Source organism: Lissotriton helveticus, chromosome 4_2, assembly GCF_964261635.1.
Source record: "Lissotriton helveticus chromosome 4_2, aLisHel1.1, whole genome shotgun sequence".
Lineage (NCBI taxonomy): Eukaryota > Metazoa > Chordata > Amphibia > Caudata > Salamandridae > Lissotriton > Lissotriton helveticus.
The window spans coordinates 20,346,791-20,372,630 of record NC_136064.1 but is presented as its reverse complement, the minus strand read 5'-3'; the positions used below and the strand labels follow the sequence as shown (position 1 = coordinate 20,372,630).

The 25,840-nt window shown below is 45.1% G+C and overlaps 1 pseudogene; it reads left to right on the top strand.

The window, feature by feature from the left end:
• LOC144752159 (uncharacterized) overlaps positions 1–25,840 on the top strand; it is a 123,353-nt pseudogene that overhangs the window by 55,848 nt on the left and 41,665 nt on the right.

Genomic DNA, 25,840 nt, shown 5'->3' with positions numbered 1-25,840 from the left:
TCCTGCACAAAAACAATCCTTACAGGCATTTCCCTCTTTCTAAGTGTGCTGCAGTACACTTAGGGCCTGATTACGTGCCGAGGTGTTATTTATCGCTCCTGATAAATAAAGTTACCACGCAGTACGTACTTTATTGGACACGATAAATAACACCTATTATGAGTTTATGGGGAATAACATGCTGATTGTGCTGTTTAACGGACCAAAATCCACATGAAACAGTAAATACCATATGATTTCACCTGGTAAATTTTGTCAGGTTTGACGTGCCAAAATTTTATGAATGTTGGGTTATTTAAGGCATTTGATAATTATTGGATACGTTAAATGAAACCACACTTGTAATTCCCTGCCTTGCGTAAACAGGGGTATGGGCACAGGATGGAATTTACCAAGCCACTCACAATTAGGCCCTTAGAAAGAGGAAACGATGAGGAGAAATAAAGATAGTTCTCCTCATTGCATCTCTGGTAGGAAGGCATACAATTCTGATGCATTCCCAGTTCTACCGGTGTTGTCAAATCTGGGAATGCCCCGAATGCGTAGGTGGATGCATGGCAACACCCATACTCTACCCATGTAACGCCTCCACCACACAGTGTAACACAGGCCGCGACTTATGCTGCTTTGTGTTACACCAGATTTACCAACCCACACAGGGCCACAACGGGTGGTCTTGCATGGCTTGGTGAATCTGATTCTAGGGTTTGTGTTGCCCTACGTCGTCTTGCAATGCAAAACTGATAAATCTGCCCCTAACTTCATAACGCAGTAAGATGCCGTACACATTTTGAAAGTACTAATTACTTTAATTTTATTTCGTTTGATAATGCTTTGAAATCTTCCTTCTGTAGAAGATAAAACAAATTGTCTAAAATCTAGCCAGTTCCTTAACATCAAGGTGAAAAGGGGCACACCCAGTTTTCCTCAAGAATCTCGATATGTAATATTGTCCAAAACAAATGTTCTTTCTGAATAACTTAGGAAACATGTTTGTAAATAAGGGACAATGCAAGTGTATGAGGAAAAGTGAGTGTATAGTACATATCCTTTTATATACCATCAATACCTATCCGTTGAAAGCATAATCCATAAGCTTCATTTTAAACAAAAAGATGCAGCTAAGGTACTCCAAATGAAGAAACCAACACAAAAAGGTGATCATTTACCACAGTGGAAAATTGCACAGCAAAAGAATAATATGAAAGATAAGCAAAATGTAAAATTAAGCATCTAGTCGAGCAAAAGTTTCATCAATTATTGCAGTTCCACATACATATAGAGTCTGTAACAGTCCAAAACCATTATGATTATCAACGTTTGGACCCCTAAATCTAAATATATCACCAGGTCTTCCACAGGACAGGAAAAATAAGCACCTTAAGTAGGTGTTAGACTGTGGCCCAGCCACTCACCTGAAGTTCAGGTTGTCTGCAGGAGCGATGATCTCTCCTCCTAGAACACCTTTTGGCACTACTGAACTCGATACAGGAGTCCCAGCAGGGGCCACAAAAGGGAAGGGGAATAGGTCGAGAAAAAGAGAGAACACTGCTACTCCACACGGATGTATGACATTACAACGCATGCTTTTACCACGCATGCCTTTACAATGCTGTTTTTACAACGCATGCCTTTACAACGCATAGTGCTTTGGGGCGCTGGATAGTAAATAGTTTAATTTACTATTCCAACTCCAGTCCCCGTGGATAGTAGGGAAGGTGTTGGATAGTAAATTAAACCTATTCCCTATCCTAGAGCGCCCCCCAGCGCAATGCGTTGTAATGGTTTGCATTGTAAAAGTTGCGTCGTAAAGGCACTGCGTGGTAAAAGTTGTGTTGTAAAGGATGTTTTCCACTCCACACAGCCTAGTCCAGCCCGGCACCCTTGAGGGGATCTGTTTTAGGAGTAGGGTCACCTTTTTTGAAGGCTTGCCTTTCTTTATAAAATAAGAAATGCAACAGATGAGAACAGAGACATTTATGGGAGACCCAGGCGCATTCAACACAGAACAGTCATTATAAGCGAGTTATGTTAATCACCTGGTTCTCAAGAGGAGCTTAGATACTCTCTTAGCCTTTGTCTGTAGGTTGCAGGAGAACACAATCCAAATAATAGTTCTCTAAGAACAATGTTGCCAAAAAGGAGTCACAGGCTATGATTATGTGTCATCTACAGCCAGGTAACAAATTGCACCTAGACACATTGTTTCATTTGCACAAAACACCTGTAAACAAATATTCACATCTAGGAACAGGCCCAAAGGGCTACATAAGCCAGTGTCCATACAATATGAAGATCAGATGGGGAACAGGATGCTTCCATGCTCAAGGCGTGGTATCAAGTTCGCAATATTCGTCTTAATATCAAAGTTCTATGCAAATAGTGTAGAAACGAAACTCTCAGAATTTGGAAATGAGTTCAAACATAAAATGACTCCAAGCGCTAAGCGTAATACAAATATGATATGATTAGTCATCAATGGAGCGCACACCGCCAGCCCCTCCTCCGGATCGCCCCTCGGGACTCTGGTACTTGTAGTTCTTTAGTGGATCACCCAGGTGGGTGCAAGTCGGTACTTGTTGGACTGATGAATCTCTAGACCCGATACATGTCCCGGGTTTTAGGATATCGCCCGAGACATGTCTCGGGTTTCGGGATAACTTCCCTCATCAGTAGAGAAAGATCTTTAGGGGTGGAAGAGACGGCCGCCACACAACAGTCAAAGGCCTCGATGCCAGAACCGGCACGCAGGTGCGTCGTCCAAGAGCCCGTCGGCCCAAAGCTCAAGGGAGCCATATTGTGTTTAGTCAACAATGGAGCGCACACCGCCAGCCCCTCCTCCAGATCGCCCCTCGGGACTCTGGTACTTGTAGTTCTTTAGTGGATCACCCAGGTGGGTGCAAGTCGGTACTTGTTGGACTGATGAATCTCTAGACCCAATACCTGTCCCGGGTTTTAGGATATCGCCCGAGATATGTCTCGGGTTTCAGGATAACTTCCCTCATCAGTAGAGAAAGATCGTTAGGGGTGGAAGAGAAGGCCGCCACACAACAGTCAAAGGCCTCGATGCCAGAACCGGCACGCAGGTGCGTCGTCCAAGAGCCCGTCGGCCCAAAGCTCAAGGGAGCCATATTGTGTTTAGTCATCAATGGAGCGCACACCGCCAGCCCCTCCTCCGGATCGCCCCTCGGGACTCTGGCACTTGTAGTTCTTTAGTGGATCACCCAGGTGGGTGCAAGTCGGTACTTGTTGGACTGATGAATCTCTAGACCCGATACATGTCCCGGGTTTTAGGATATCGCCCGAGACATGTCTCGGGTTTTGGGATAACTTCCCTCATCAGTAGAGAAAGATCGTTAGGGGTGGAAGAGAAGGCCGCCACACAACAGTCAAAGGCCTCAATGCCAGAACCGGCACGCAGGTGCGTCGTCCAAGAGCCCGTCGGCCCAAAGCTCAAGGGAGCCATATTTTGTTTAGTCATCAATGGAGCGCACACCGCCAGCCCCTCCTCCGGATCGCCCCTCGGGACTCTGGTACTTGTAGTTCTTTAGTGGATCACCCAGGTGGGTGCAAGTCGGTACTTGTTGGACTGATGAATCTCTAGACCCGATACATGTCCCGGGTTTTAGGATATCGCCCGAGACTTGTCTCGGGTTTCGGGATAACTTCCCTCATCAGTAGAGAAAGATCGTTAGGGGTGGAAGAGAAGGCCACCACACAACAGTCAAAGGCCTCGATGCCAGAACCGGCACGCAGGTGCGTCGTCCAAGAGCCCGTCGGCCCAAAGCTCAAGGGAGCCATATTGTGTTTAGTCATCAATGGAGCGCACACCGCCAGCCCCTCCTCCGGATCGCCCCTCGGGACTCTGGTACTTGTAGTTCTTTAGTGGATCACCCAGGTGGGTGCAAGTCGGTACTTGTTGGACTGATGAATCTCTAGACCCGATACATGTCCCGGGTTTTAGGATATCGCCCGAGACATGTCTCGGGTTTCGGGATAACTTCCCTCATCAGTAGAGAAAGATCGTTAGGGGTGGAAGAGAAGGCCGCCACACAACAGTCAAAGGCCTCGATGCCAGAACCGGCACGCAGGTGCGTCGTCCAAGAGCCCGTCAGCCCAAAGCTCAAGGGAGCCATATTGTGTTTAGTCATCAATGGAGCGCACACCGCCAGCCCCTCCCCCGGATCGCCCCTCGGGACTCCGGTACTTGTAGTTCTTTAGTGGATCACCCAGGTGGGTGCAAGTCGGTACTTGTTGGACTGATGAATCTCTAGACCCGATACATGTCCCGGGTTTTAGGATATCGCCCGAGACATGTCTCGGGTTTCAGGATAACTTCCCTCATCAGTAGAGAAAGATCGTTAGGGGTGGAAGAGAAGGCCACCACACAACAGTCAAAGGCCTCGATGCAAGAACCGGCACGCAGTTGCGTCGTCCAAGAGCCCGTCGGCCCAAAGCTCAAGGGAGCCATATTGTGTTTAGTCCTCAATGGAGCGCACACCGCCAGCCCCTCCTCCGGATCGCCCTTCGGGACTCTGGTACTTGTAGTTCTTTAGTGGATCACCCAGGTGGGTGCAAGTCGGTACTTGTTGGACTGATGAATCTCTAGACTAAACAAATATGATATGAGTTCAAACATAAAATGACTCCAAGCGCTAAGCGTAATACAAAGATGAAATGATTTAACCATAAAATGACCCCAGACGCTAATCGCAAAACAAATATATAAATGCCATAGTCTTGAATCAAAAGTCACTGGTGCCAAATACCAGATGCCAAAAAACCAAAATTTGAAAAGGTGTCCAAGGGGAGTTAATATTTATAGACCTACTTTGTACTTGTCCCCCAACTCAACAATATAGTAACACACGAAAGATATCAAGGGTCTTTTAATACTGATACTCTAGTCAACACCTATTTGTGGTGTCCGAACTAAAACATACTAAAAGGTTATCAGAAAAGTTTCAAAGGAGAGAGAAGTGAGAGGACAAAGACAAGAACAGAATACCCATCAGCCCACCCGTTGGCGGAGCTTCATCATCTGGGTTTTTTTGAAAGATGATATCCGCTAGACACCTCCTCAGAGTGTTTCTTGAGGATTGCTAGTATCGGATCATTCAGTAAGACCATCAACCAATAGGTGAGAATTTATAGGCTGAAGGGGCAAGTTGCAGTGCTCAAAAAGTGTGAAAAGTATGAACAAATATATAAAGAGTGATGATTTTAAAAATACCTGTTTTGATGTCTAAGAAAACTTTATTAGGTGCGACCATCAAAACGGCATAGTAAAAACAGAGTGAAGATAGTTTGTAAAAAATTACTATCCATCATAGAATATAGTGGGTCAACATGTTTCAGCCTCCACGGGCTTTCATCAGGACCTATGATGTACACTACTGCAACACTTACCACAGAACGTGATAATCAATGTAGATTATGTAGACCTACCAGTGTTTGTAACTGTGAAGTGGTCTCATATTTTAATGTCAAAACCTCTCCTAAGAAACAGGAAACAAAAAAGGAATATACACAAAACAGAACAGGTATCAGAAATAAAGAAACGCATCTGATGTGTTATACTAGATGTCTCCACATGTGGTATATTCCACTCACCCATATATGAAGGGGGAACAACCTCACCTCGCCTGGCGCTCGCTCAGGACAAAGAGGCCACGCTCTGGATCAGGGTAAAAACATGAAAAATTATATGTGACATGTATATGCTGATACCAGAGTGTACTTAATACATTGGTAATGTGACTCAAGATTCAAAACAGACAAAAGGCAGAAATGCAGATCATTGGCTTCAGGATCCTATGTGAGTAACAGGTTCCTAGATGCTCGTATTTTAAATTACATGTCAAAAGAAGAAATAAACATGTGCTTCTTCAAACCTCTCTCAAAGTCAGTTCACTCTGAGAGAGTATCTCAGACGAGATGTGTATAACAGACAAATCTGGAATTGTGAAGATTTGTAAGTGGCACACCTCTTAGATGTAAAATATATAATATCTATTATATAAATTGACTGGAGAGTAGCCCAAAATGACAGCACAGCACACCATAGCGCAACCCTCACTCACCTCTCCGTCGTTACCTCGGTCTGGCATCTGAACCGAGGGGAAGGTGGCAAGGCTGTTTGGAGCTATGGGTTATAACTCCCATGGGCAGACCAGATAGAAAGCCATCTATGTTTTCGGCGATGCACTGATTGGCTCTTTATAGACACCGAAACACGAAAGCAGCAATGCCGTCGTGTCAAAAGGAGAAAGACCAATTACAAAACGACTTATCTAAGTGGACAGTCAAAGCGGAGGGGACCCAATGAGGGCCGGTGTAAGTAAACCCCGCTCGTTCACATGAACGTGCACCGATTGGTGGTTGGCACAAACCGGAAACTTAGGGCCGGAAGTTATACAGTCTGACGGCCCTCCCTACTGTGTAGACTTGAACGGGACCTTGTGCGGACCAAAGTGGAAAACCCCACAGTTTATTATTGTCGTGCGCTGGTTGGTTGAAAACACAAACCGGAAATGCACAAACACCGGAGAGTGAGCAAACCGGAAAGTGAATCGGAGAATAAACAAGGAGCCGGACTAGCATGTCCAACAACGGAAAAAAGATGTCAAACCGGCGTCGTTTGAACATCTTAACGTGATTTAGTATATTAGTTTATAAGAATCATATAATGGTTCCGTGTATCTTGTTTTATAGAAAATAGCGCACACGAGGCTTTGCAAATCGAAATTACAATTCAAATTGAAAATTAAAAATTAGAAACGACCTAACCACCTCCATGTAGTGGCATATGTGTTTTAAGAAACGGTCTAGAGAAAAACAAAAGGAATAGCCTAGATCTAAACCTGTTACTCCAAGGATTCTCAAAAGTTTAGTTCTTTAACTGGTTTATCTGTGTAAGGTTTAAAGTATAGTTCTTTAACTGGTTTATTTGTGTAAGGTTTAAACAACATACGAATTGCAATAGCGAAAAGGTTATCTATCAGATTACCTGCCCATGTGCTCTTCGCTATATAGGCATGACAACGAGGAAGATTAAACTAAGAATACAGGAACATAAAAGTACCATCAGGCGCAATAAACAAGCTACCCGGATGACGTCCCATTTTCTCACAATGAAACACTCTGCGGATGAGCTGGAATGGCTAGTTTTGGAACAGCCATACATACCCCCACATGTGAGCGATATTTCTCACTTCTTGCTTAGGAAAGAATAAAAATGGATTTTTAAATTTAAATGTGACACCGAGGGTTTGAATGACGACATACCGTGGTTGCAGTTATAACAACCCACCCTTATCGACCCTATCAGCAATTGGTGCTATACACCGGAGGGGTGGTAACTGGTACTTTTTGTGCATTTAGCAATAAACGAGCCACAATTATTTTCACTCAACAGGTTTATATCTAGACAGACTGTTCTAAATATTGCTGTGATGGTTCTTTAAACCTTACACAAATAAACCAGTTAAAGAACTATACTTTAAACCTTACACAAATAAACCAGTTAAAGAAATAAACTTTTGAGAATCCTTGGAGTAACAGGTTTAGATCTAGGCTATTCCTTTTGTTTTTCTCTAGACCGTTTCTTAAAACACATATGCCACTACATGGAGGTGGTTAGGTCGTTTCTATTTTTTAATTTTCAATTTGAATTGTAATTTCGATTTGCAAAGCCTCGTGTGCGCTATTTTCTATTAAACAAGATACACGGAACCATTATATGATTCTTATAAACTAATATACTAAATCACGTTAAGATGTTCAAACGACGCCGGTTTGACATCTTTTTTCCGTTGTTGGACATGCTAGTCCGGCTCCTTGTTTATTCTCCGATTCACTTTCCGGTTTGCTCACTCTCCGGTGTTTGTGCATTTCCGGTTTGTGTTTTCAACCAATCAGCGCACGACAATAATAAACTGTGCGGTTTTCCATTTTATTCCGCACAAGGTCCTGTTCAAGTCTACACAGTAGGGAGGGCCGTCAGACTATATAACTTCCGGCCCTAAGTTTCCGGTTCGTGCCAACCACCAATCGGTGCACGTTCATGCGAACGAGCGGGGTTTACTTACACCGGCCCTCATTGGGTCCCCTCCGCTTTGACTGTCCACTTAGATAAGTCGTTTTGTAATTGGTCTTTCTCCTTTTGACACAACGGCATTGCTGCTTTCGTGTTTCGGTGTCAATAAAGAGCCAATCAGTGCATCGCCAAAAACGTAGATGGCTTTCTATCTGGTCCGCCCATGGGAGTTATAACCCATAGCTCCAAACAGCCTCGCCACCTTCCCCTCGGCTCAGAAGCCAGACCGAGGTAACGACAGAAAGGTGAGTGAGGGTTGCGCTATGGTGTGCTGTGCTGTCATTTTGGGCTACTCTCCAGTCAATTTATATAATAGATATTATATATTTTACATCTAAGAGGTGTGCCACTTACAAATCTTCACAATTCCAGATTTGTCTGTTATACACATCTCGTCTGAGATACTCTCTCAGAGTGAACTGACTTTGAGAGAGGTTCGAAGAGGCACATGTTTATTTCTTCTTTTGACATGTAATTTAAAATACGAGCATCTAGGAACCTGTTACTCACATAGGATCCTGAAGTCAATGATCTGCATTTCTGCCTTTTGTCTGTTTTGAATCTTGAGTCACATTACCAATGTATTAAGTACACTCTGGTATCAGCATATACATGTCACATATAATTTTTCATGTTTTTACCCTGATCCAGAGCGTGGCCTCTTTGTCCTGAGCGAGTGCCAGGCGAGGTGAGGTTGTTCCCCCTTCATATATGGGTGAGTGGAATATACCACATGTGGAGACATCTAGTATAACACATCAGATGCGTGTCTTTATTTCTGATACCTGTTCTGTTTTGTGTATATTCCTTTTTTGTTTCCTGTTTCTTAGGAGAGGTTTTGACATTAAGATATGAGACCACTTCACAGTTACAAACACTGGTAGGTCTACATAATCTACATTGATTATCACGTTCTGTGGTAAGTGTTGCAGTAGTGTACATCATAGGTCCTGATGAAAGCCCGTGGAGGCTGAAACATGTTGACCCACTATATTCTATGATCGATAGTAATTCTTTACATACTATCTTCACTCTTTTTTTACTATGCCGTTTTGATGGTCGCACCTAATAAAGTTTTCTTAGACATCAAAACAGGTATTTTTAAAATCATCACTCTTTATATATTTGTTCATACTTTTCACACTTTTTGAGCACTGCAACTTGCCCATTCAGCCTATAAACTCTCACCTATTGGTTGATGGTCTTACTGAATGATCCGATACTAGCAATCCTCAAGAAACACTCTGAGGAGGTGTCTAGCGGATATCATCTTTCAAAAAAACCCAGATGATAAAGCTCTGCCAACGGGTGGGCTGATGGGTATTCTGTTCTGGTCTTTGTCCTCTCACTTCTCTCTCCTTTGAAACTTTTCTGATAACCTTCTGGTATGTTTTAGTTCGGACACCACAAATAGGTGCTGACTAGAGTATGAGTATTAAAAGACCCTTGGTATCTTTCGTGTGTTACTATAATGCCAAATACCAGATGGCCAATTTACACGGCAAATACGCAAGGACGAGCCTTCCGATACCAACAGAACATTTCAAAGTCACACAGCCTTTCACTTCACACGCTGCTTCAAAGCGCACTGCACTTAGCTGTCCGATGCTTGCTGCAGTCCTGGATCTGCACGTGCTTCTGTACAATGGTGAAGGAGGAAATCCTGAAGCGGTGACAGAAGCAGTCTCCAGCTGAAGCGGGAACCAGGAGATTAAGCCAAGCTTGGGCTTTTATTGGCAGTTTAGTGGCAGTTAACCATACATGGCTAGCCACGTCCATAAGCATGCCAGGTGCCTCAGCCACACCCATAAGCATGGCAGATGCACATGTCCAATAATGTGACACTGTTGGTAGCACCCCAAACAAGCATTGGCAAAACAAGCACTGGCACCAACAAACAGAAAGTAACAAACATTGACAGTGACAAGAAAAGGAAAGGAAAAAACAAAACAACTTAGTGGACATAAACGTGAGCAAGCAGCCCAAGATGCGGTTTAGTGGCGGCGTCCGACATCCACATGTTTTTTGAATGCCCACAAATCACTCCATTCTGGGATTCCATAAGTAGTAAATTGTCTTTGATTCTGGATTATCAGGTTACCATCGATTTGGGCTTAGTCATTTTTGGCCTGAGTGGAAAAGCTTGTAACGCCGCCTCCAACCTAGTGTTCTATTCCATTCTGGCGGCCCGCAGGGAAATTTGTAGACACTGGAAAGACGCTTTGCCACCCACTTTTTATGAATGGCGTGCTTCAATCCTCCAGATCTCGAAACTTGACTTGGCAAGGGGTGGAAATCAGGTGAAAAGAGCCTTTTGGAAGCTGTTGGAGAGGTCTTGTTGACACCTGGGTTTTTTTTTTTTTCCCCAGGTCCGATGATTATTGCTGACATGGCCCACCTTCCAGCTCCGCCACAGTAGTGTCGAAGCTTAAAGGGCCTTGGTATTCCGGGCATCATTGTCCATCAGAGCAGCCCGCATGCTAGAATCTCACGGCCTGCCAGCTGATACTGAAGGGGTTTGGTCCACCACTCTTCCTACGCTATCCCCGCCAGCTGTAGCTGAGTCAGTACAGAGGCATTGCCTGACTTTCGGTTTTGCAGTAGTTTTTCTGTCTTGACAGATTGGAGCCAATGAACGCAAATGAGGATAAACATTAAAAAAATAAAAAAATAAAAAAATAAACGTGAGCAAGCAGGGACCCTGATGGTGCTGACATACCAGACAGGACAGGGAGCTCCTGGCAGTAGTAATGTCACACAATAATCAAATATCAAAAATAGCCATTCTTGTGACTGTAGAACTCTTTAAAGAACAGTACATCTTGACACAGAAGCAGTCATTTTCTGCCACCAGAACCCAGTTACCCCTCAATCACTTGTTGCCTTCCTCTTTGCCTTTGAGCCTGTAGAGTGCTGCTTTACCTTTTGGCTAGGTTTATGCTACACATTTTCACAAACATAGATGCATGTAATAGATTTGAGTCTAGCCATGGATGACTTGCTCTTTCATCGTTCTTAAGTTAATAAAACATATACTAAAGAGGTGGGTGACAAAAACTCTTATGAAAAGCACAAACCAATAATTATGTAGAAAGGTAGCTCAAATAATTCATTGCTCATTTTTGACACCTGTGTATGACCCTCCTGCCTTGAATTCACATCAAGTATGTTATGTTAGGCAGAATTTATAGAGTGCAGGGCTATTCAGCAGAGTGTCCCGGCGCTAAGACGGAGGAGGCAGGGGACTTGAAAGCTAAGAGACCGAACACAAGCTGATACATTATGGCAATTGTTGGAACATCCAGGTTTTTAGCTGTTTTCTAAAAGCCAACAGAGTCATGGCCTGCCTTAGTGGTATTGGCATGCTGTTCCATGCACGGGCAACTTGCACTTGAAAGGAGCGGCCACCAAAACGGACTCTACAAAACGTGAGTATCTTAATTAGATGATGATGTGCTGATCTAAGCGATCTATGTGGCGTGTAGAAGAGAACTCTTTTTTAATGTAGTGGGCCCCCAGTCCACACAGGGCCTCAAAAAAAGGGAACTAGGGCTTTAAAAAGAATTCTGGACCGCACAGGCAGCCAATGTAATTTCTTTAAATGATTCGAAATTCGTTCTCTAGTCCCTACATTAAGGACGGCTCTAGTGGCGGATTTTTGGACATTTTGAAGTCTGCTCAGTAAATACTCCGGCAGGCCCAGATAAAGAACATTGACATAATCCAATTTGAAAACTACAAGTGCCTGTACCACCGTCTTTCTATGCTGAATTGGTATCAGGTAGAGAAATTTCCTGAGCATTTTCAACAGTCCAAAACAAGTGCCCACCACTGTCTGCACCGGAGATTTCATGGATAGCATATCATCCTTCTTTACTCCCAGGTTTTTGACCGTATTAACTGCCATCTGAAGAGGTGACATGTCATCTGGCCACCATTGCTTCCAGGCATCAAGAGGCTGGGTACCAAAGAAGAGAATTTCTGACTTCTCGGCATTGCATTTCAATTGATTGAGTTGAAACCAGACAAACATTTCTGTCAGACAGTTTCTGATCTTCTATCCATTAAAATCCTCCCCCTTGTGGCGGGGTTGTCGCCTATTCCTTTTCATTCCCCCCTTTCCTCCCTTCCCTTTTTTCCTCCAAACAAATTCAATAAAAATATGTTTTACAAAAAAAATCCTCCCCCTTTCCTACACGTAAAGAATAACTGAGTATCATCCGAGTAGGATATTATTTTCGCCTCACTAGCTTCCGCCAAAGTAGCCAGGGAGGCCATGTAAAGAAAATTAAATAAATACAGAGCTCAGAATAGAACCTTGAGGGACACCCACATTCAGAGGAGGAATGCTGGCTGCGAAGGGAGGAGACCAGCCCTCTTGCTTTCTATCCTTTAAAAAGGAGGAGAACCATTTCAACACCGTGCCACACTTCTGTAGCCTCTGCAATAGGCGATTATGGGGCACGATTATGGGGCACTCCAATTTTAAGCCTTCTCAGTTTGATAACTTATATACCATTAGATTAGGTAATAGTACAACCTGCCATTTACAGCTCTTATAAATGGTTAAACTGCAGTAAAAGGGCATTAGAGACAAGTTATTGTTATTATTTGAATCTTGTGCCAAGGTTTAATCAGGTGATCCTCAGACAACACGGTGAATTAATCAATGGACGCATAGGCTACTGAGCCGGTCCTGAGGCTTGAGCTTCGAAGCGGAACCTGGTGGTAATGGCTGCAGTCGTGTTAGCATTACCAGCAAAATTTCCACTGGGATAATGCCACCGGGTATGGGCAGTGTTTGGAGAGAGAAAAACAACAGTGTTACTTCCAATATAAAAAATATACAACTGCTACTACTACAATTACTACTACTAATAATGTTATTATTTTGAGAAGTTGGGTAACTGGTTGAGGGAGGTGAAACCCTACTCAAGCATCAACTACAATCCTTGTCAGGGGGGGCGCTAGGTGGCGCTTGACCGCGATGGCCGCACTGCCGTGAGGCTACAGCCCGCCTGAGCTTTATATTATCCTCCAGATCATCCTGAGGCATATAATCACTGATTTAATGGCACCGTTGACTTCGTGAGGGCACACCGAACACGACGCTGCCACACACGTCGCTAGAGGTGTCCCGAACGCCGAAATACGCCGACCCTGCACGGCCCGGAGAAGAGAGCCTGGACCCAGGACCGTGTGGCTGCCAAATCAACGCCGCGGCTTTGGGGCCTGCACGGGCCTGTGACCTCCACATCACCGGAGCGGTACTGCCGGACGGGCTGCCTCGCTGGGGTGAGTCGCTACCAAATACTGATCGGGTGTAGCGGACGGGAGAACACAGGCAGTGCAGTAAGCACACTTTCCCACGCCAAGCCGCACCAGTGAGTGGTGCATCTCCGCCCGCGCTCTAGCGCTCAGACTCCCCGGGCTGCTGCAGGCCTTACACGAGCCCCAGCGCCGCTCACAGGCCGCCCGCTCCGATCATACAGACGTGCAATTATGGGCCGATCCGGGTCCCCCCAGGAAGGCCCGCTCAGTAAGACGCCTGCAAAACGCCTATCACCCAGGGGCCTGGGTGTTTGAAGTTTAGATGCCCCGTGGTGATTTAAGGCTTACTACCGGTGACTGGGCCCATTCCCCTTGCATGCTGCCATTTTCTGCTAATTGCTGTAACGCGCTGTGGAATTGCACTTCTCGCTCAGGCACCTCCTCATAGCGCTCCTGAGGTAGGACTGGGACTGACTTTCCTCTCAAACTCTGCAACACCTCCACTGCGGAAGAGGGGCTTGTGTGATCGGTGAACACTCATCCTCAAAAGCGCTGGTTCGGAACATACATCAAAAAGGGCGGTGGACTAGACCCTGTACTTTGCTGTATGCCAGCCTGGTGATTTCGCGCCCCGGAAGCCTCTCATTTAGCCATCCCATTTCTATACTTACATTATGGGGAAGAATGACCCTAGGCAGTCCAAACTGCCTTACGAAACTCGTTGAACGACTGACTCCCAGACGAGAGTGGAGCAATTGGCTGGCGCCACGGCATCCCCCGAGGAGGAATGGAAGACTATACTCCTGGGAATGCGACAGAGCCTCTCCAACATTGACGCTAAAATGGATGCGTTGTCCACCAGAATGGATGCAGTGGTGCGCAAGGTAGACCAGCATGACACACGCCTAAAAGAAGCCGAAACGAGGATCTCGGATCTGGAAGACGCTTCTACCTCTGCTGAACGCCAACTCACTAAAATGGACAGGCTCCTGAAAGTCATTGCCGAAAAAAATGAGGATTTAGAAGCCAGGTCTAGACGCAACAACGTCCGTGTTCTGGGCCTGGCGGAATCGACAAATACAGGCAAAATGGAAGACTTCATTGAACAATTGATTGGAGAATTATTTGGGAAAGAACCATTCTCCGCGCACCTAATAGTTGAAAGGGCACACCGTTCTCTTGCTGCTCGACCCCCTCCAGGCCCATCATTGCGCGGGTTCTAAACTTTTGGGATCGAGATACCCTTCTACGTTTAGCAAGGGAGAAACAACAGGTGCAATAGGGCAACACCACCCTCTCTTTCTATCCGGATTCTACCCCAATGTTCAGGAAGCGCGCCGTAAATTCACAGGAGTGAAGAAAAAACTGCAATCTCTGGAGATTCCATATGCCATGCCCTACCCTGCGAAATTTAAGATTACACACCGTGGAAAACAAATCTTCTTCACCTTGCACCAGCAGGCGGTGGACGACATCAAAAGGTGCAACAAAGGCCCCTCTGACCCGGCGGCACCAGGCGGACATTCCAGGTCGCCATCTCCTCTATCCCAGCAAGACTGATCTTGCTGGCCAAAGACTACCCTTCATGGACGCTTTGCTAGCTGCCTGACTCCGATGCCATGCTACACGTTGGTGACGTATAAGACTGTTTATATTTCCCACCGTGCTTTCTTTGTTGTACATGTTTTGCCTCATACTTATTAATGCGGCTCAGGTTCATCTCCGTCCCACTGCCATGTGCCTTACTTGGGCCTTGGCACAAGTGGGTGAAAGAAGGAGATGGTGGGCCGGTCGAGTGCCCCTAGTGAATCTACTCCCCCCCTTCATATCAGGGCATTCTCCTGTTTCCTAAATTGGACTACTGTGAGACTTTTGGTTCCCACTTCCCTTTTTCCCTTTCTAGTGTTGGAATGGACTGTAATAGTTGGGGAGGGCTCTATTTTCCCGGCAAGTTAGGGTCGCCGGTGTGCGAGGGGGGTGGGGTGTTTGTATTGTTCATTTACAATGTGCCGAAGATTGGAATATGTCTTTCTCATGCTTTAAGTCTGAAATCAGGGCCCATACGAATATTCTGGCTACAGCCTCCACGTGGGTATACTCACGGTTACAGGTCGTACCTTATGTTATGAGGAATGGGGGTCACTAATGCACAGCTGAATCTTAAAATAATCTCCTTGAATGTTAGAGGCCTAAATGAACCTAGGAAGTGTAGGCAGATTCTAAGCTATCTTGATAGACACTGAGTTAATATAGCCCTCTTGCAGGAGTCACACCTCGCCCCTTGCACCAACGCACGCTTTGCGACCCGATGGGCCACTAGCCGCGTTTTCTCATCTTATTCAAGCTACTCCAGAGGGGTGACTGTACTTATCAAACGCGGAGTTGCCTTCACTCTAGGTGGGATGGAAACCGATAGGGAGGGTAGGTATTGTCTTCTTTGGGGGCGAATTCATACACATGACGTCCTACTTGCCAGTTTTTACGGCCCCAATGTAGATGATCCGGCTGCACTACTTACTTTATGGGGCAAAATCCAGACGTTAGGAATTACACATGTGATCTGGGGTGGTGATTTCAACACTGCACTCAACCCAGGTACAGACAGATCAAGGCCTCTACCCTCACACTACACAAACTCCCAGCGAACTTTAGGGGGCATTATTGAGGACGGCAAACTACTTGACACATGGAGACACTTCCACCCCACAGTTAGGGAAGGCACCCACTTCTCTTCCCCACACTCTACCTGGGCTCGTCTAGACTACATCTTTGTCTCGGCTGGAGTCACCCCCTGGCTAACCCGAGCCGCCCATCTGCCACGTACATTTTCCGATCATTCCCAGTCCTTCTGGAACTACATCTCCCCCTAGACTGCTCTCCTTATTTGTCATGGCGGCTCAACCCAGCGCATCTTCGAGATTCGGCCTTCAAGGCCGAGATGGAACAAGATGTGACAGAGTTCTTTGAACTAAACATCTTCTCAGTGGACAGCCTCCTCACTGTCTGGGAGGCGTTTAAAGTAACGGTCAGGGGATGATGCATAGCCAAGGGAGGAGGAGTTTTGAAGTCCATTCGCTCAGACCTGCACATACTAGAAACTGAACTCCGAGATTTAGAAGATTCACGCAGCAGCAATCCAGCGGACCTTTCACTTAATGCCCAAGTCCGCGACAAATTGTCTGAATACACACTACTCGCCGATAGGGAGTGTAAATTCTTGGGTCGCCCTCACATGGCCCGGGTGTATGGCGAGGGAGACAGGCCGGGGAAAGCATTGGCAAACTCTATTAAACCACCTAGATTTGCCAACTATGTCGTTGAGATACATGACTCCGAAGGGAATATACATAGAAACCTCTCTGATCAACTTCACACCTTTCGGGACCACTACCAGGCATTGTATTCTTCTCATAGAACGGAGCCTCTTGACCTGTCTACATACTTTGAGGAGGTTGCACTAGCTTGGTTGGGGAAAACCCAACAGAAATTCCTGCATCTGGCATTAGAACTTGATGAGATAACGGATGCTATTATGAGTATGAAATCAGGTAAGGCTCCCGGGTCAGACGGCCTTCCTATCGATTTTTATAAATGATTTGCCCACATTCTGGCCCCGATACTGAAACAGGTATATTACATAGCGTTTGAGGAGGGCAGTCTTCCCTGTACTATGTGTGAAGCACTTATTACCTCACTACTCAAACCAGGCAAGGATCCTACTCAATGCGACTCCTACCGCCCGCTTTTCCTACTTAACTGCGACACCAAAATTCTTGCTAAAGTGCTGGCCACTCGCCTTAACCTCCTTATGGAGAGACTGGTGCTGCCAGATCAGGCGGGCTTTGTGCCCAATCGTGCGACCTCCCACAACCTTCGCACTGTCCATGCTGTGCTGCAAGACCTTAACCCTAAATGCGACGCAGTGGCAGTGTTTTTAGACGCTACAAAAGCTTTTGATTCTTTAGAATGGGATTACCTATTCGGCACACTGCAATACATGGGACTGCCTTTTAGTTTTATAGATTGGGTGAAACTGCTATATCACCAGCCCACGGCTATGGTGTTACTTATTGGCACCAGGTCCGCTCCGTTTGTTGTCCAAAGGGGCACCCGTCAGGGATGCCCTTTATCTCCCATCCTCTTCGCAACAGCGATCGAACCACTGGCTGCCACGCTCCGACAAAAACACAATCCCCGCTCCCTCATATATCCATCCCGTCAATTACTTATTTCCCTATATGCCGACGATATGACACTCTACATAGAAAAACCCAGAGACAATCTGAATCCGGTGCTCCGCGAAATAACTAACTTTGGAGGTATAGCAGGGGTACAAATTAACTGGTCCTAATCTGCCATTTTCCCACTCACAGACAACACGTCCCCATTCCAACTCGACTACCATCTCACATGGGAACAGGACGAATTAAAATATCTAGGCATTCAAATCTCCAGAGACAAAGATGCGCTGATGAGGGCCAACTATGGCACGGCGCTCGATAAAATTACTGACAATGTCTCAAAGTGGCTACATCTCCCCCTATTTATGGCAGGTCATATCTCGCTTATCAAGATGGTGATTTTACCCAAACTACTTTATTTATTTGTTAATATCCCATATAACCCTGGCAGGTTTTTCTTTCGCTCCCTAAACTCCCAGATCATCAGGCTGATTTGGGGTGGGAAACAAGCTAGACTCAGCCTCACCACACTTATGCTGCCCTTTCACCAGGGAGGGTTTGAGGTGCCCAACGAAAAATACTACACCTGTGCACAGGCGCACTTCGCCGTCTACTGGTTTCATCCTCCTCCTTATATGGCACACTTGGCTGTCGAAGATGGATACATGGCCCCCATAGTCCCTTCAGGCTACATCCACACCTCGGTGCGATCGAGGGAAGGAGACCCCTCCACTGTAGACTGCACTGTTCAGGCCTGGACCCGTATAGCGCACACTCTGGACTGCTCATTTTACTATTCACCACACCTTCCTTTGACTGACGACCCACGATTGCAAGTTACCTGCGAAGTCCTTTGCTATAACCTGCTCAAGAAGCTGGGACTTCGGACCTGGGGTGATTTATATACACAGGGTACCTTCCGCACTTTGGAACACTTTTTTGGAGATACGTCCCCTTCTGTTATGGATACCTTTTTATACACCAGACTGCGACAAAATGTTCGTGCCCTAACCCCTTCGTTTCCTACTGAACCTGATATCTTTGCACCACTTCATACCATAGCTCAATCAGAGGTCCCGCGGCATGTTGTCTCTATGCTATACAAACATGTACAGGCTGCTCCCACCTACACACATCTCAGGGCCAGAAAGGAATGGGATAATGATTTAACTGAACCACTTACTGATGAACAATGGGATAACTGTTGTATGCACACAAGCGCTGTTACCGGCAACAACAGATTAAGGCTCATCCATTACAAATTATTACACCACCTGTACCATACCCCGGTCAGGCTGCATGGATTTCACCTACGCGAAACGGCTTCCTGCAAACGCTGCAGTGCAGCCGACGCTGGCTTCTTTCACCTGGCCTGGTCTTGCCCCCGAGTCGCCCATTACTGGGAACAAGTCTTTAAGGGCCTTGCTGACATGCTGGGGACAGCGTTGCCACCTTGCCCTCGCCAGGCGCTTCTTGGCCTTACACAATCCGTGGTTACTGTTCACGGGGAAGTTCCTAGCCCTCAGTCTGTTACTTGCCAAACGCTTAGTCGCCTGTAGGTGGGGGCGGGGGAGAGCTCCCAAGTTTAAGTGCTGGCTTGGCTCCATGACTATGTGGCAGGAAGGACTGCACGACTATGCAGAACTCCTGCCCTTACTATCGCGCCCAAAGGACATCTGGGCGCCATTCATAGCATACCTGCTTCGTCGGAGGGAGAAGGAGGCTGATGGGGCGGATGGAGGGGACTATGTCTAGAGATTGTGGGCTGTGAATTTTTGTACTGCATGTTTTACTACTGTATCCCAAGCCTCTGTGCTATTTGCTTTATCATTGTATACCTGAGGCCTTTGACGTTACCGAATACTATTGCTGTTGCCTACTGGTGATTCCCCTCAGACAATGCTATTGAGTGTTTAGGCCCACTGGACTGTGCTATCATTATGTGATATGAAAATGGATTGTGCTGTCCTCACTGGACGGAGTATTTCAGACTATTCCATATTTAACCACTTTGGATGTTTTATCCAATCAGCACTCCGATAAGGAGTATTTTTCTGTGGGAGGGTGTTGGGGCTGTAGCTTGGCACAGAGCAGTCAGGCTTAACTCATAGGCAATGTGTAAAGTATTTATGCAGCACTTCAAACAGTGATAAAGTAAAAATATAACAAAAGAAAAATCCTACACCTATTTAGAAAAATAGAGTAGAATGTTATCAAGACCAAAATTATAAATATAAAATCAGTAGGACCGGAAATATGCAGTTTAAAAAATGTAAGTGTAAATACTATCAAAAAGCGCAAACTGCCAATATCCGCTATCTGGTCATTCAAGACTGGGAGAAAGTCACAAGTTCAAGCTGACTGCTATGGACCATGGGTCGAATACAGAGACCAGGGTAGTCCCGCTGAAACGTTACCTTCTCGGTACAGTGCAAAGAGTCCTTTCAAGGGCGAGGGGGCCATGAGGAGCAGAGAAGCGCCATAGACAGTCATCGATGTATACCGAAGAGAAGGCCTGGTGTCACGGATAATTCTTACTGTAGCGCAAAGATCCTGTTCTTGTCACAACCAGGCATGTCGGAGCTTTGGGTGGCACTCTCTGCAAATGGATGATGCTGTAGCATGAAGAGTCGGGTAGACGTAACTTCACGTTGGTGGACTGTGCATGCAACAGTGTTTTGGTACCAACAGGCTCATTCATGGTCACAAAGAGCCCAAAAACGTAAGTTCAGCATATCAGAGGTCCTACCAAGGGACAATGACGTGAGGGACACCACATGGGAGTCAGAGGTGGCTTCAGCTGCATCTGGGTGCAGGTTCAGGTGGCTGTGAGCTGTTATCCGCTTGTCGCGTTGAACAGGAGGCCAGGAAACTAGTCCTTGAAGTGACTCTTGGAGTTCTGGGTTCAGGTGCAGGTCCAAATCCCTCTGACTCAGTCAGGAGGGCAGTAAGGCAGAAATCCAGCAAGGCAGAAGTCTAGCAAGGCAGTAGTGCAGCAGGGCATCTGTGCAGCAGAGTGGAATTCCTTTCAGCAGCACAGCAGTCCTTTCTGGCAGAGTCTCCACAGGTCCAGCAGTGTACTGAAGAGTTGGTGTTTGAGGTCCAATAATTATACTTGGGCTTTCCTTTGAAGTGTTAGAAGCCTCCCGAGGTTTCCCTTTGAAGTCCACAGGCTTCTGGTGTTCCATGTCCTGGTTCCAGACTAACCGCAGGGAGTATGCAGCCCTATGTTTGAGGGCAGTACACAGCCTATTCGGGTGTGAGTAGGGCTGTGCACACCTCCGCTCTCCCACCCTGCCAGTGATGGCCCATCCAGGCACACCTAAGCTCTCTATTGTGTGGCGCTTTCTAGGAGGAATGCACAAAGCCCAATTGTCAGCTATACCCAGTCATGTGACCCAGAGACAGGTTACAGGCACCAGATGACTAAGGCAAGAAAATGACAACTTTCTAAAAGTGGCATTTTTCAAAATTGTCATTTAAAATCCGGCTTCACTAAAAGTTAGGATTTTACATTACAATTCTAGAGACACCGAATATGAAATGGTCGCCTGTTCCCATTTGAAAATTGCTAGTATAAAATGTAATAAGGTACCTCCACTGTCATCCTATGGGAGAGGTAGGCCTGGCAGTAGTGAAAAACAAATTTAAGAGTTTTTCACCACCAGGATATGTCAAACTCAAAAGTTATATGTCCAACTTTTTAACTACACTGCACCCTGCCCTTACGGCTGTCCAGGGTCTACCTTAGGGATCACAGGCTGCAGGCACTAAAAGGCAAAAGCAGGAAAAAGCCAATTTTATAAAAGTACAAAATTGTAATTTGAAATCCAACTTCACCATGAGAGAGGATCTTTCATTACAATTTGAATAACACCAAACATGAACTGGTTACCTGCTCCTATTATGAAATTATCACTTATTACATGTAATAAGGTAACACCAATGTACTCATATAGGAGAGGTTTGCAGTAGTTAAAAACTAATTTAAGAGTTCTTCTCTACCAGGTTATGTAAAAAAAAAAATGTATATCCAAATGTTAAATACACTGAACCCTGCACTCTGGGCTATCCCAGAAGGGTGACTTATATTTATTAAAAAGGAGAGTTTGGGGAGGGCAAAAGGTTTGTTTTCCCAGGTCGAGATGGCAGTGTTTAAACCTCACACACAGGCTATAATGGTGGACTTGAGACATTTTTAAAGTGCAACTTAAGTGGGTGGCACAATCAGTGCTGAAGGTCTACTAGCAGCATTTAATTACTGGCCCCGGGCACAGGCATTGCCACTTTACTAGGGACTTACAAGTAAATAAAAAATTCCAATTGGTTATAAGCCAATTCTACCATGTTTTAAGGAAAGAGCGCACTCACTTTAGCACTCGTTATCAGTGGTAAAGTGAGCAGTCTTAAAGTCAGCAAAAACGAAGTCAGCAAAACAGGACGGTGAAGGCAAAAATGTAGGGGAAACACCACGCCAAGGGTGCCAGAACTAACAAATATTATTATTAATAATGAATCATTTTCATTATTATTAGTAGTGGGAAATGTTGTGAATGACTCCTTGGTGCTGTAACAGTACATTCATCGTATCCTTAAAAATCAGGCTTTTTGCTATGTAGACTAGCCCTGACCGAAGTATGCTGGAGTAATTAACGTCATTTTGGTAATTTTGTGGTACTCTTGTGAAACAAAATTATGAACAATTACACAACTGTGTCCTAACCCATTATTCAAAGTAAATTTGTGAAAATATGATACCTCAAGAGCACAGGAACAGAGCGCAAGCTGCTGCTGTTCCTGTTCAGTTGCATTTAGAGCTACGAGGGTGCATATTATCAAGAACGGCGTTAACAATTACCGCTGGTTTAGCTGCAGAAAACTGCCGCTAAAGCGGCAATGATGGGCTTGATAATATGTCCTTGGGAATTCCAATAAAAGTCCATGTTCTGGTGTGAACATGGGCTTCTATTGGAATTCTCCAGGGTATATTATCAAGCCCATTATCGCCACTTTAGCTGCAGTTTTCTGCCGCTAAACAGGCGATAATTTTAACGCCGTTCTTGATAATGTGCCCCTTCCTCTGGTCAATTTTGGGCATGAGGGTCCTTTTTTCACAATAGAGCTAAATGCTGGGTATTCTCCGCAATTAACTATATGTAATCTTACATAATCTAACATAATTTTACTGATATTTCATGTAATTTCGCTACAGCAAATTACACAAGTTATGCCCAATAGAGTGTGGGCACTGTGCAAAGCCAGCGTGGTGCTGTAACCGAGACACTGACTCTAGAGTAAGCATGAGCGTAAAATCCGTTCCGCTCGTGGATTTTGCGGATTTTCGGCAAATTCGCAATCCGCGAACTCTCGCGAACTTGCCGAAAATTCGTAACTCCGTGCGAAGCAGATTTTTTGCTTGGTCGCACTTGCCAACTAGAATACTATACAATTTCGCGGGAGTAAACACTTGCGAACACGTAGATGCAGCAGGCAGCGACAATCTCGCAATTGCGAGATTGCAAAATTTGCAATTTTGCACAAGAAATCCACCAGCAGGCAGCATAAACCTTGAAAATTATGATTTTTATCAGAATAACTCCTCAGGTTGACATTTGCCTGCACTTTTTTTTTTGCAAGGAGTCCATTTTTGGGGGGGGGGGGTTAGGTGGGAGGAAGGAAGTGCCCCACAGTCTCCAACTTCCTGTTCCTGTCCAGCAGGCTCCTCCCAGTGCTTTCTTCATGTGCTGGTCACTTTGATTTGGATCTTGACCTGGAAGGATTACTTTTTGTGGATGCTGCTGGATATTTGGATTTTTGCAAAACTGAAAGCACTCAGCAGGTGCAAAAGTTCAATCTTATCATTAGTAACCATTCCCTGTAGTGCATGGAAGGATTAGTTTTTGTGGATGCTGCTGGATATTTGGATTTTTGCAAAACTGAAAGCACTCAGCAGGTGCAAAAGTTCAATCTTATCATTAGTAACCATTCCCTGTAGTGCTTCCTGAGGGGCCCCTTCAGAGTTCAGTTGCATACTCGCAACTATTCTATGACCCTGCTCTGACCCTCATAGCAGGCTCAGAGAATAGGTACAAGTATACAACAAAGGTCCAGTTAAAAAAATTACACTGCAACAGAAAGCAATTACAGATAAGGAAGCAGCTGCCAGCCTGGAAGTTCAAATTCAGTGACACATTAATCAGCCCCTAATTCATTCATGTCAGTTGAGGCAGGGCAGGTGTGCTTTTCCCCCCATAATCTACAGTGATGAACCAGAGGGTGGCATGGGTGAGCCAGAGGGTGACATGGGTGAGCCAGAGGGTGGCAGTGGTGAAACAGAGGGTGGCAGTGGTGAAACAGACGTAGAAACAACATGGTCGCGACCGTTGCTACCCGACAAGTAAGTTCGCGTTTGCGAACTGGTAAAAAACCCTTGCGAAATAGCAGAAAAACTTGCGAACATAAAAAAAAAGGAATCCGCAAAATTCGCGAGAGTACGCGGATTTTGCGGATTGCGAATCCGTAAATACGCAATTTTGCGGATTGCCAATTCGCAAAATCCGCCCATGCTTACTCTAGAGCAACTACTAAAATATCTTACAGTTTTCACATTTCTGCAGACTTCTCAATATTACAATTTTTCATGCAATTATTTGAAGTAAGAAAAATGCCATATTTGTAATGACTAATCTGGAGGGAGTGGATACAGGTTACCACCATAAAAAATAAAAAAGTCTTGTTTTCAGTTTTCTTGATATCTTAATTAACCTTTTCTTCTTTTTTGACATTGTAGTTGCTGTGACTAAACCTGTTGTCCAGCCGGCAGGATCCTTATTTGAAGTTTCTCAAGAAGGTACGTTGAAGTTTACATGTTTCGCAGAAGGATCACCTTCGATTACATACAGATGGTATAAGAGTGGGGCAGAAGGAACCAGAGACCTCCTCATGACAAGTGGACCTTCCTTCATTATTGAAAGTGCTCAGACTTCTCATTCTGGAGACTACTACTGCGAAGTGGAGAACAGGATCCCGGCAAAGACAACTCAGCAAAGTCAAGTGTTCCAGCTCAGTATCACAGGTTAGAAGTGCAATTACACAGCACCAGAGCCCTCGACCAAAGGGACAAGTTTGAGAACAATGAACATTGTATGCAATTTCTAGACTGATTAAGAGAACAGTGGTGTCAGAAAATGTGCAGAAAATAACAGATTCCTTGCCTGGATATTTGGCAGTATAACTGCCATATTTAGTATACCCATGTTGGCACACCTGCCCTGGTAGAGATACCTCTGGCTAAATCTTTTACTCCGCCTTGGTTCGATGTAGTTCTGTATGGATCTTTGCTTAATCAAGGGTGAATACCCCCCACTGTATCCGGATGTCATTTGGAGATACTTCTGGGATGGTGTGCTTAACATTGGCTTTAGATTTACACAGAAAGGGTATGTTTTCTGTCTTTAACATTCTGAGAAGTACCACAGATGGAGGCTCTAAAAAGTACCTCCAATTTCGAGGTGAGATTTAAGGTGGTAACATTTCATGGTGTAAATTCCACTTGCAGTAATGGGCAGTATTAGACTTTCCACTAAATAATTGCCTGCGGAAAGTAGCTATTCACATAGTAGAAAGCACACCCTTCTATCAGAAAACACTAAATATGTCAGATTCCTCGCTCATACCTTGGTAGAGATAAAAGTTCTATCAAATGAGCTGTTGCCACCTACAGCCTGATACAGGACATATGAGTACATGTGAGGAATACTCACTGGCTTCTAAAACAAAATCTAGAATCAGTGTATGTCCATATTTATACAGTGTGTGGCTGAAGCTAAATAATCTGTAGACTATGCTATTCTTGTAGATAACATGGCCAAGCAAGAAGGAGGATTAGATGCCGCATAAACATATGCTTGAGTAGAGCATTTCAAATAAAGTGGGGAGGAAAATTGAGTGATGGGAAAATTGGACAACATTCCATAATCTGGGTCCAAAATCATAAAGCTCTCTCTCCCCTCTGCATTTAACACCATGTTAAATAGGATTGCACATCCTTCTGAAGTCTTACAATGTATAATAAGATGCACAACAAGTGGGGATACAGATACGTGTGTGTATTTTGAGGTCACTTATGATGGCACGTGTGATTGATTTGAGGATACAATGAATTATCTAGGTGTGCCACCAGAACTCCTTAGCATTTGCAGGGTTGCAGAGTTTGCAGGAACAGTAATGCTTTCAATACTTTTTTAAAGAGGAGGATGCATATGAACATTCTTGGTTATAAAAGCAGATA